Here is a 13,086-nt window from a genome sequence, read left to right on the forward strand (position 1 = left end):
CTATCATAGTTTATATATATTATTTTACCCAAACTACGTTAGGTAACCTATGTTATTCCTAACAGTACCCAGCTTTTTTGTCTATTAAATCTGTAAAAAACATTGAATTAAGAGAGAGAATGTATTATTTTGCAATGCAAAATGGAAGGAGAACAAAAATTCAGATAGAAGTGGTCCATTTATATTTGCAATCACATTGATTCATTAAGAGTTTTCTTTAAAAAAAAACCAATAGTAGATCAAATAATAATTTTTAAGAATTATGACCAATTAAACATTGATGGAATAATCAGTCATGTTTGTAGGATTCTTCTTAAACTTACATGTTAAATAATAATGCTGCTACTATTGGCCATAGTGTATAAAACTTAAGTCAGTATTAAATTGGAATCTTTTTTTCAAGGATGATCAAATTTTATTTTAAAACTATTTTGAAGTATGTATTAATAGTATTTCCCCAAATTACAATGATAGTCAAAATGATGTGCATTTGATGATATTATTGTACAAATACAGGTAAGCCCTCAATTATGGTAATTGGAACCAAAGTTTGGTAAGAAGGAGAGGGTACTGATTGGTTGCTAGATTCTACATGTTCCCATTAGTTTACTGTAGTGGTTCCCAAACTGTTTCAGTCCACTGCCCCCTTGGTGCTACAAACTCCTCCTCGGTGCCCCCCACCCAGGTGTGGGATTCAATTTTTTGTGGGTGTGGCCTAATTTGAAGGTGTGGTTTGCTGGTCACATGACCGGGTGGGCGTGGCTTGCAGGTCATGTGACCGGGTGGGCGTGGCCAGGTGACTGGCAAACCAAATACATCTGGTCCTCACTTAATGACCAGTTGTTTAGCAAGTGTTCTAATTTATGACTGGGCTCTCCAGAGCTACTTGATCAGTTTTTGGAGTTTTGACAGCTTTAGATCAGGGATCTAAATCCCACCCCTGCCTGTGTGTGTGAGAGAGAGGGAGAGAGAGAGGTTGGATTGCCAGAAAGCCAACGTAAGTCAAAATTCATATTAGTGGTCTCCGGGATTTAAAATTATGAGTTTGGTGGTCCCTGAGGTCCAAAAGTTTGGCGACCCTGATCCAAAGGGATGAACCTGAGAGAGGGAAAGAGAGAGAGAAAAGAAAGAGAAAAAGAAAGTGAGAAAATAAAGAGAAAAGGGAAAGAAAGAAAAAGGGACAAAGAAAGAGCGGGGGATGGAAGGAAGGGACAGAAAGAAAAATAAAGAAGGAGGGAGGGAGGGAGGAGAAAGATAATGAGATAACTATTCTAGTCCAATCACCTGCTCCAGCAGTTTTAGAAGGGAGTGTGTGGATGTGTGTGTTCTCCTTGTAATTTACCAGTACATTTTGGTTTTGCCTTCTTCAGAATTGGCACTGTAATACATTGGGGAAAAGTAATTTTTAGGGTGGAGATCTGGTCCAATGGATCCTGTTTAAAGCCTCAACAAAATGTGAGAGCTTCCTGATAGTCTTGACCATGTTTCATCCACAAAACCTTTAATAGAAGCCAAAGAAGTTTCAATGTGCTGGCAAAGAAGTTTCAATGTGGAAAAGGGCCTCAGTCTAAACTAGGTCTCATTCAATCTGATGCATCGGGTCTCTCAATGGGTGAACCTGCAGGGGCGGCTGGTGCCTCGAATGCCCCCCTGCTGCCTCTTAGTGCCCCTCTGCCAGCCCCCTTGGGGACACTAAGAGGTGGCAGGGGGACGGTGCATTGAACGCTGCCACGGCGGCACATAATGTGCCACTGCTTCCACATTGGAGGCGCCGGCTCTGGACCGGTGCTACAGTCAATGGGTGAACCTGCAGGACCGGCCCTCGAATGCCCCCCTACCACCTCTTAGCATCCCCAAGGGGGCCCGCAGAGGGGTGCTAAGAGGCAGCAGGGAGGCGGTGCATCGAACCCGGCCGTGGCGGCACGTAAGGTGCCACTGCTTCCACATTGGAGGCGCCGGCTCTGGAGCAGTGCTATAGTCAATGAGGGAACCTGCAGGGCCGGCACCTCAAATGCCCCCCTGCCACCTATTAGCGCCCCCCTGCCAGCCCCCTTGCCTCTTAGCACCCCTCTAAGGCATCCCACCACCCCCCAGGGGGCGGTACTGCCCACTTTGGGAACCACTGTTCTGGATTACATAAAAGGTCAATAGGAAGGTAAATCTATTCTGCTAGCCAGTGCCATTCTGCCAGCAATGTCATAGGACGCCAGTAATTTTACTAAATTTATCAGCAAAAATCAACCATGGTAGATACAGCTGATAAAAAGAAAACCCTTCAATAAATTATCTCTCTTACTGTTACAATGTAAAATTCTTCACTAATCAATGGAGGATAATTATAATGAAGACCATATAAATTAAGAAAATGTATTTTTTTCCTCCAAATAGTTTCAAATCTATCACAGGTCAGAGGTAAAACAGATGTTCACTGAATTTGAATCAGGTAACTGCTGCACAAGGAGATGTGAATAAACATGAATACTTGGAGTTTGGTTTACAGAGGCATCTTGACATTTCAGTTGCAATCTTAATCTTGATTGGAAATTGCAGGAATAGCTTTTGCTATGCATGTACTTATAATGTACAATTACAGTGTGGCTGACTAGATATAATACGTTGCTTAAGAACATAATACAGTGGAAAAAATAAACTAGGAATGTCTAACATCTACCCACCTTTTGGCTATGTTGAGTCAGAATAAGTTACCTTTTATTTATCTTAGACTTGAAGAATGTTTTTCTTCTTTGTTTTCTTCCACTGCTGCTTCTTCTGCAAACAAAGTCGGTCATACATACCATACATCTAAAATACCAAGATACAAATAGGTTCTCTTCATTGGTCTCATTTTGCAATCTTCCTGGGGACTTTATCGGTTGTGCTGCAGATTGACAATGGCAATAGAAAAGCCATTATGAAATTTCAAAATAGGTACAAGATTGTAAAATCTTGTGTAAAACAGTACATTATATTTGTATTTGACTGATATTGATGATTTACTATAATTATAGACCAAGAACAGATTAAATGATTCTGTTCTCCCAATGAGCTGTGACGCTTATGCATTTTTAAGGGGGGGGAAAAGAATAAAGGAAATATAGCCATGTCATTCCATGGACATGTTTGAGAAATTACATTTGAGATGAATTAAAGAAAATTAGATACAGGTTTTTAAAAAGCACAATTCTCAACTATTTCTTAGCCCATCAAATATTTCTTAGACTGGCTTAATTTTTTAAATATATTTCTGAATACTATCAAATACAGTAAGTTATTATTCTACATTACATCTTTAATATTTGGAAGGTGATATATATTAAAGAGTGGTATATTATAAGTTATATGTTTACAGGGCAATACATATTTATAGAACAATATGTTATATATTTAAGATATATATCAAATATGGGTCTCAATGTTGAACTAATTATTCACTAATAATTCCACCTCAGGGATACCTTAGAATAAAGCTGTATTTAAATTCAACATACATGCTGATACAGTGCAATGTTCATTATATACAAAAAGCATCTACAGTACATTGCTTTCAAATGACTCTTTGCTGATGTAAGCAGAAGAATCAAAGTCACCTGTTGATTGCCATTTCAGTAGGCAGGAGTGGGCCTTGGTTGTAATGTGAGGAATGCTACTGACTATTCTTGAAATAGTCTCATTTGAGACATTTGCAGCAGCTGTATTTTCCCCAGAATGGATTTTAGGGAGTAAGAAGTGCCTGTTTCCCACTCAAATCAGGCTGACCACAGAATGGAATGACCTCTCATCTAGTCACATTCCTTTGCTTTAATAACAAACAGTTCAGTTACTGGTTCCCTTCAGTCCCCATGATGGGCTAGTAGTTTCCTATTTTGCAGTCTGTGCTTAGGAACAATAAACAAGTGAGATTTTTTTTTCTACTAGAGGAAAATATAGGTTCTGCTCTTGATTCTAAAGGATTAGCAATAGAAGAGAGCATGATATTGGCAGTCGGAACTGTAAATAGTTATATTTTTGTTTCCTTGTTCGTTTTAAAGGGGCATCTGCAGGGGATCAATTTCTGGGATACCAATAGATGGCATTGCTTCATTGAAAAAACCCGAAACTCACCAGCCAGGACCAATGAAATCAGTTTTACTTATAGCTTCATAGATGCCCTTATATTCATACCTCTGGTGCGTGAGTGAAAAATGAAGACTTATCTATGAAGACTATTTCCATAAGCTGTACATTCCCTAGAAGGAAGAAAATGCAAAGCTGTATGAGTAGAAGACTTAGGATATTGTTTTACAATTAGTTTGTTAGGGGATTAGTCCAGAGGTCTCCAAACTTGGCAACTTTAAGACTTGTGTACTTCAACTCCCAGAAGTCCTCAGCCAGCATAGCAGCGTAGCTGGCTGAGGAATTCTGGGAGGAATTCTGGGAGTCTTAAAGTTGCCAAGTTTGGGGACCCCTGGATTAGTCCATTTAAATTGGCTCACTCAAACTTTGTTTTGGGGAGAAGTAATGTTGGGTTTTTTTACGCTAGACCACAGTTTCCTATCTCAAAAAGAGAAAAATTGATCTGTTGATTTTTGGTCGTAGGGAATTTTGGAACCCACAAGGAGAGTTTTGGGTTCTATATCCACCCCTGGAATTGCGGCTTGCCAACACCAACATTTAACCATAAAGTATTGAACAAGGAGAAAAAGTAGACATGGTCTATGGGGGAGTTTCAGGTCACTTCAGAGATTTTTACTGGCAGCTAATGATGCACCATTCTGATGGGCTGAATGTGGATAATTTGGATGTGAACAAAGTCATTTATTCTGGACCTGACATTTGAAAAAAAAAAAAAAAAGATTAGGAATAAAATAGGAAGAATGATTCTTTCTGTGCTACATACAAGACCAATCTATTTTTTCCCATTTCAGTGTTTTTTAAATGTATGCTAACATGTGCGCATATTTATGTATTTGTCCACTTTGTGCTGATCAATCAGAATCTCAACTGTTCAGAGAGTATTTATAAGAGACTAAAATATCCAGGTAGGACTAAAATAATAAAATTGGACATAGTAACCCAATAAAGAGGGACGCAGTGGCTTTGTGGTTAAGACATTGAGCTTGTCGATCAGAAAGATCAGCAGTTTGATGATTTGAATCCCTAGCACCGTGTAACAGAGTGAGCTCCCGTTACTTGTCCCAGCTTCTGCCAACCTAGCAGTTCAAAAGCATGTAAGAAATGCAAGTAGAAAAATAGAGGCCACTTTGCTGGGAAGGTAACAGTGTTCTGTGCACCTTCGGCATTTAGTCATGCTGGCCACATGACCACGGAGATGTCTTCGGACAGCACTGGGTCTTTGGCTTTGTAATGGAGATGAGCACCACCCCTAGAGCCGGAAACAACTAGCACGTATGTGTGAGGGGAACTGTCAGCTGGTGCTCCATTCAAAATCCAAGAAAGAAATACTTAAGACTCCTTTAATCAGAGAAAAGATATCTTTTACTGGAAATCAAGTGGTAGCAACAAAAGAATTCTGAATCTGATAAAATGGGTGCATAAATCACCTATACAAAGCAATGGCAACATTCCCACCCCCAATAGTTCAATTGGCTCATCCAAATAAAGGTTGTGTATATCATCATGTGGGTATCTCCAGGTGGTGATGAGGCCTCTGTCCGTTGACCTTGATATATTTTGATAAAGAGTTGCAGCTGTGCATAGCATAGGATAGAAACCTAAGCAAGAATCTACCCCCCCGCCCAGCTTATGCAGTTCTGATTTGTAACACCTCCAGCTCACTTCCCATAACCATTCCCCCTCCTCCGCCTGTTACTTATGACAGCTGAAACATGCAGAGCAAAGGGAGAAAATCTTGAAGGCTGACAGGAACCTTTACCTTTACTTTTAACCAATAAAGACCATCAATAGGTCATTCGCTGGTGTCATCTAACCATCTATAAATTTCCCAAGACATCTCAGTATGTAACAAGTACCACAATGCCAATAATATTGGGGCAAGACTAAGGTCCACAAAGAGGCTCTGCCATAATACAGGTGTGGCCACAGAGAAACAGTTCCTATAAATCTCAGTCCACCTTACCTTATGATAATGGTGATAATGGGGAATTTTAAGCAGGTTATCTTGATATGCATGGATAAGAGAGATCAATTTTAGTTAGAGATGTCAGTCCAGCAGAAACCCGAGAACAATGCCATATAGGCTTTATAGGTAAAAAGCAACCTTTTGAATTGTACCCAGATATTTACTCAAACCAATGTAGCACTTTTATTTATTTACTTATTTATTTATTTAATAAATGTACGTATATGGTCACCCAACTGACCCACAATATAAGAGTTCCAGTACTAAACTGAAGCACCTTCTAATACCTAAAACCCATTTTTTACCAAGTGAAACAGTAGTGAGCAATTCGGGACAGATAAAAGGAAGTTCTTCTTTAGATAGCACATAATTAAGGTGTAAAGATTAATGCCCCAACATGCAAAGATGGAGACCATATTGGAGTGTCTAAAAGACACTCCGGCAAGTTCATGGAGGTTCTCAATGACTGCTAGGAACTATACATTATACATTCCCTCTAGGTTAAGAGGAAAGGATGCCTCAGAGCATTAGTCACTGTGGAATATAAAGTCACTGTGGAATATAAAGGGAACAGCACTCGTATCCAATTGTTAGGCTTCCTATGATCACCTAGTTGGTCACTTTGGGGCAGGACATTAGATGGACCTGTGAGATACAGTTTGATGTAACTTAATACAGTATCTAGTACAATAAGAAAATATGTGTTTGCCCAAACTTGATCACCCACAGATTGGAATTGAAAAAGAGATACTAAAAGATGCCTAAAGAGATTTTTTAAAAAGTCCTGCTTTAATAAGATCCGGGGCTGTAAATATTTGCATGTTAATATAAGCATGGTCATCATTGGGCACACATTATCTAGCTTTGCTTCAGTTTTTACTGATTCTGCAATGCTTGCAAGCATTGCCATCTTTTCACAGTAATTTCTTCTCAATTCTCTTTTCCCAGGGTAACTCAAGTACTGTTTATCATTAAAACCCTTGTTATCATGTCTTGCTTATCCAGAGGCAACCTCAACTCCCTGATACGCCTCCCTATCTCCAGATGCAAATGTATGACGCTAATTATTTGTATTCTGTCTGGCAAGGTCAAAAAGACAGCATTTGATGGGATCCATATGGCTTTTGAATGAAACCTTTTATATAAATAACAGGAGTGGCCAGAAAGAGGCACTTTTTCAAGTGTTGGAAATATTGCTTGTCTGTGGATAATGTGGCATGCTGAACTTTTTGGGGAAATAGAGATAGAGTGCTCTCGTAAGAGGAGTCAGTCACTTTATTGTCTTTCTCACCAAGTCAAAATTGGAAAAAGAAGTTGAAGAGAAGGATTTAAAAAAAAAAAACATTGTCTTACATTCTGCATATTGGAGGCCCTCCACTACAACAGATAAAAAATGGAAGAAGCAAAATATCCAAGAGTGATACTCCCATTCTCTGGTACTACTTTTGGTAACTTCAATTACAACTAACTAATAGAAGCAAGTACAGTTGACAAGTAGCAGTTTGGGCAACTTGGTTCTTTACATAAATACAAAACTGATGCAAGAACCAACTTGTTTAATCCCCTTGTACAATCTGTATCCGGATCAGCACAACTAATGCTTATTCTTACAAGCATTTCTTTATATTGTCTCCAAGTATAAACGCACTAATACTTGTTCAATTCACATTTGTAATTCCATATCCTCTTCCATAATACAGCTCAATTTTTTCTTAATATTTTATATTTCCTTGTTTCCTTTACTTTCCACAATCACACACATGGGTGAAGAGATGCTTGTCTGTTTTACAAACTGTTAGAAGAGATATGTTTTTACAAACTGTTTTGATAAACTGTTATTTGTCAACTGTACTTGCTTCTATTAGTTAGGTGTAATTGAAGTTACAAAAGTAGTACCAGAGAATGGGAGTTTCACTCTTGGATATTTAGGCTGTTCTATTTCTTAGCAAGTGTGTACCACCTATTCAGAATGGACTGTTCAGACTGTCCCCTGAGATTGAGAAGCTACATGTATTCTCTCTTAAGAACAAAGTCATTTGGGACAGTTACCTTTCCTGTCCCTTTGCCATATATGTTTGGACAGGTAAAGAATTTATCCTTTTAATGGTAAACTAAACCTGCAGTATTGCTCCATTAAACTTACATAGTAATAGCACTTAGACTTCTATACTGCTTCACAGAACTTTACAACCCTCTCTAAGCAGTTTACAGAGTCAGTATATTGCCCCCAACGATCTAGGTCCTCATTTTACAAACCTTGGAAGAAAGGAAGGCTGAGTTAAACCCTAAACCTGGTGAGATTTGAACTGCCAAATTGCAGGTAGCAGGCAGGCAGCAGAAGTACCCTGCAATACTGCATTCTAACCACTGTGCCACCAAGGCTACTTACAATATGACGTTATGTCAGAGAACAGAACAATTTTTTAAATTATGTGCCCATTATTTGTCATAACTTTTAGAAGTTTTAATTGGATTGTATCATTTTTAGCTGCTGCTCTTTGTGTTCATATAGAAATTTTAGTATCAGTTTGATGCTGCCTGAAGTTCATTTTTGCCGAACAATGGCCATGATGGCCCAACATACAGCTCTAATTTTTTTTAGTGATAACTTATTAATTTTCTTAAACGCATCAGATAAGAAAACTTCAACAGCAGTATTTGAACTTGTTCTGAATAAATGAAATATATATTCTTTTCATCTGCCATAACATTGTAGAATTTTAGTCTGGGAAAAATTAGGAGGAAATATAGAATCTGTTCATAAATTCAGATTATAGTGGAAATAACTCTGAGCTGAGTGTTGTACAGTAAGACACTTAGTTTAGGTCAGGATTATTTTGAGTGGATTTAGATGTAAACGCAGTTAGGCAATTTAGGGCACAAAATTTTTCCCAAAGCTAAATAAACAGGAAACAAATTCTTCTTGTAGACAAAACCTGGGAAAGCAGGAAAAGAAAGAATCCCAAGGCTTTGAGGGGGAAAGTTGCTGAATAAATCAGAAACACATTGGGATTTACTGGTAAATCAATTAATTCAAGCTGAGCAAGACAAAAATAGATGATGATCATATATCGTTTAAGTATTTATTTCTCTAGCATGCTGAGCATACAACCAACAGGCCATAGTATGCCTTGGTTCAAAAGCTGACACCCACATTCTGTGGTTGCATTCAAGTTTGGGTCTGGTTTACTTCCATCAAAATCAAAAAAATGTCCACATCCTCGTAGTCTTTCAGTTCTCCCTGAAACCTAGACTGTGAAGTGCACCCCAGTATTGGAAATAATAAGGTAATAGCCAGGGGTGGGCTGCTGAGGTTTGCAGGGATCAAGGAGAGTCCCTAGCTAAGATTTTGTGCAGTTTGGAAAACCCCCAAATCCCACTCCTGGTTGGCCTCACCCACCCTGACCCTCCCCTCCCAGGAAGTCCCCACACGGCCCCGTTTTGGATGCAGGTAAGTGCAAGGCATGCACGGAGGCTCGAACCCCACCCCGAGTTTGGGTAGGCCAGCAATGGGCCCGTTTCCAGCTTCCAGGCAGCCTCCAGAGTCTGAGGAGGCTGTTTTTGCTCTTCCAGAGGCTCAAGGAAAACCTCCGGAGCCCAGGGTGGGCAAAAACACCCCCCCACACACACTATGGTGCAGGAGGACGAATAGGCCACGCCCACCATGGCCATGCCCACCCAGCAACTAGGCAGAGAACCCTCTGCTAAAATTTTTGAAGCCCAACCTGGTAAATAGCATGATCACCATTTATTGAGCAAATTTAAAGGCTGCTGCAAAGGCATTTTCTTCTTGTATTAAGAAGGAATTTCAGGGAGAACAGTTAGGGCCTGGGACAGAGAAAGGTTACACACTCTTCTGCTTGTGCTTCATCCTGTTGCTGTTCCTTAATTCCTGAAAAATAAAGGTCACCCCAGAAGGCCATTAGTGCAATGTGCAGTTTAAATTAAAGTGATACTACTATCTAAGCATAAAGGAGTCGCTTTTTAAAAGAAATAGATGTCCAGTTGTAGAAATAGCTACAACTTAGGACATCTAGATCTATGCAAAATAAAAAGTTTTGCTTAAGTGTTAACAGAAAGAGTTAGATTCACAGGCAAGTAGCCCCTTCCTAGCTGCAGATAATTTTCAGGTTAATCTTCAAAACTGTAAAATCTCTCCCCTTTAACAGTAGGCAGTCAGCAGCCATTTATTTCCCAAGCTAATTTTACTGTTTTTAATAGCTGCTTCTAAGATACTGTTCCTTACATCATTCTGTGGTCCTCAGAATATAGTCCACGTTAAATTGCCAGTTTCTTCAGAATAGCAAAGGAAGCGTTGAGCCCTCATGCCACAATTCCATCCCTTTGGGGCATTGTCATGCCCCCGAGGAGGAAGATGAACAGCTGACAGGGAGTGGGAGTGTGGTTCCATTGGCTGTGGAGGAAACTGGGGAAATGCAAAATCTGGCTGGGCAGAACAGGGGAGAGGTAGAACAAGGGAGAGAGAGGTCAGAGGAAGGCTCAAGCCCACCCCCACTTCATCCTAGGGCACATAGGGAGGAATGAAGAAGAGAGCAACGTGGGTTGTGTGGCTTATGGAGGAGGAAAGGGCCCTGATTCCCTTCATTAGCCACAGCTGAGGAGGGAGTTTAAAAGAGTTGCATGCTGAGTGTGGCAACTGCTGGGAGCAAATGTGAGTTTATCTTGTGTTGACTTTGCTTATCTGTGTTCCTGGTGTCTTCCCAACCATGTTGAGTTATTGCTGTGTCTTCATGTCTGGAATTCTTGCTCCTGCCCTGCCAAACTAATTACCTCATTTTGCCTTGATTGGACTTATAGTTACAGTTTTAGTTGACCATGTTTTGGACTTGATTCTCTGCATCAAAGGCTGTTGCTGGAAGAGTTTTTTCTAGCCAGAAGGTAGCCAGGACATTGGGGGCAAAGTTGGAGCTAATAAAGGGACTCCTACTGATTATCTGACTGTGTTGCCTTTGTACCATGCCCCAGGTCATCACAGGCATCTAGAACAGCGGTCGTCAACTGGTGGGAGCTGCGGCCCACTGGCGGACCGTGAGAAAATTTTGGTGGGCCGCAAAATAATGTCACCCCCAGAGCACCCCCCCAAAGCAATTAATCCAGGCTGTGCAGAAACACAAGGCTGCACAGCCCACATGGCCCATGGGGACCCTCCCCGCCCACTCACTCCTTACCTGGCAAACTTGCCTACTAAATTGCTATTTTTCCTTTTTCCGGCCATCAGCTGTTTTGCTGTGCCGGGAGATCTAGATTAGCTAGGAAGCAGGAAATGGTTGGATTTTTTGCTTTCTAGCTAGTCTTTAGACCTTTGGTTCTGCTTTTAAGCACAGCCAAACCTCCCTTAGGACTGAAGGTTCTATTATTCAGTGCAGACTTACAGCAAGCAAATTTGAGAGACTGAGCTAGCCAATGGCAGATAGATAGATCACTGAATGATTCTGTGAGCAACTCAATCTGCCTGCCTGCTTTTGATTTTGGGTAGAAGTTGCTCTTTTTTTATAAAAAAAAAAATCAATATTTACATACATAGTGTCTTGTGAGTTAATTTTATGAGTTTGCTTTCAAGCAAATTTTATGTGACAGACTGAGCTAGCCAATGGCAGATAGATAGATTTCTGAATGAATCTGTGATTCTGTGAGCAACTCAATCTGCCTGCCGGCTTTGCCTGATTTTGGGTTAAAGTTGCTTTTTTTTAATAAAAAATTCAATATTTATATAAATATTTATAATATTTACATACAAGCCATGCCCAACCAAGCCACACCCACAAATTAGGCCACACCCACAGAACCGGTGGGATTTAAAATTATGAGTTTGGTGGTCCCTGAGGTCCAAAAGGTTGGAGACCCCTGATCTACAAAGTGGGTGGGGCATGTGTTGTGATGTTATGACATTGCTAACATCAGCTTTATCACCCCTTGTCCCTCTATGGGTATGGATAGTGCCTGGCATGATGCCATCTTTTGTAATGTGCATAATTTCTAAGTTTATGCAACAATTCAAACTGACAGCAAAAAGGTAGGCCCTCTGGAGCATATAGAAGCTGTCTGCAGCTCCTTCTGGAGATCATCCAGGAGCTACTCCTCAGGAAACAACTTTTTGCTTTTAAATCCAAAATGTAAGTCCTACTGGCTTTCCAGGGTTTCTCAGGCTTTCATATTGCTACATGATGCATCTGCCTAATAATGATCAGCACCAGTTGGAACAGATGTTACATGTTACAGTTGATAGTAATAGGAATTCATGATCAATACTTTCCATTCACTCTATATTTTTACCTCTGTGCTTGGATTGAAAAGAGTTTCCATTTCATAATTTTCAGAGAGACATAATAAAAATATTTTTAAAAAAAATACTGTCAATGGTAATGTTGATGGTAACTAGAACTGTCAATGCACTGTCATCTGATAAACTTTATATCCCTCTCATGTCTGAGTTTAGTGGGAACAAAGTGAAGCTTTAAAGCTTTTTAATTATCTCTTTTGAGAGAGATGTGAAAAATAGATAGATAGATGGTAGGTAGGTAGATAGATAGGCAGGCAGGCAGCCCTAACAGGATTTGTTTCATGTTGAAGGATTTGTACCCTCCATTACATTTGTACAGTTGTTAGGCTGCCAGAAGAAGCTGTGGTTAAATGTGAAGGGAATATAGTTTTCTTTACAGAATCTACATAGAGCAGGGGTGTCAAACTCATGGCCCACTGCCCGGATGTGTCACCCGGTTTAGTAAAGGGGAAAAAAGTCCTGATACATCACATGATGGTGATGATGTGAGTTTGACACACCTGACATGGAGCCTTGCAATCCTATTGTATTTCTAGATTTGTGTATGAAACTGTTGAGAAGGCAAATAAATATGCTTAAGGAGCTGGAATACCAGGAGCTATCAATAGTATCAGATGATGGTATCACAAGTTCTTTATTCCGCTCTCTTCAAAACTAAGTATAGTTGCAAAAGAGTTTTCTAGTATGATGCAATTTTTTCCTCCAA

The 13,086-nt window shown here is 40.0% G+C and overlaps 1 protein-coding gene across 3 annotated transcripts in view; it reads left to right on the forward strand.

Moving 5' to 3' along the window:
* PDGFRB (platelet derived growth factor receptor beta) overlaps positions 1-13,086 on the forward strand; it is a 96,904-nt gene that overhangs the window by 25,830 nt on the left and 57,988 nt on the right. The window lies entirely within an intron of this gene.

Source organism: Notechis scutatus, chromosome 2, assembly GCF_049901735.1.
Source record: "Notechis scutatus isolate UNSWTSFEM ecotype Mainland chromosome 2, rNotScu1.2, whole genome shotgun sequence".
NCBI classification, from domain to species: Eukaryota; Metazoa; Chordata; class Lepidosauria; order Squamata; family Elapidae; genus Notechis; species Notechis scutatus.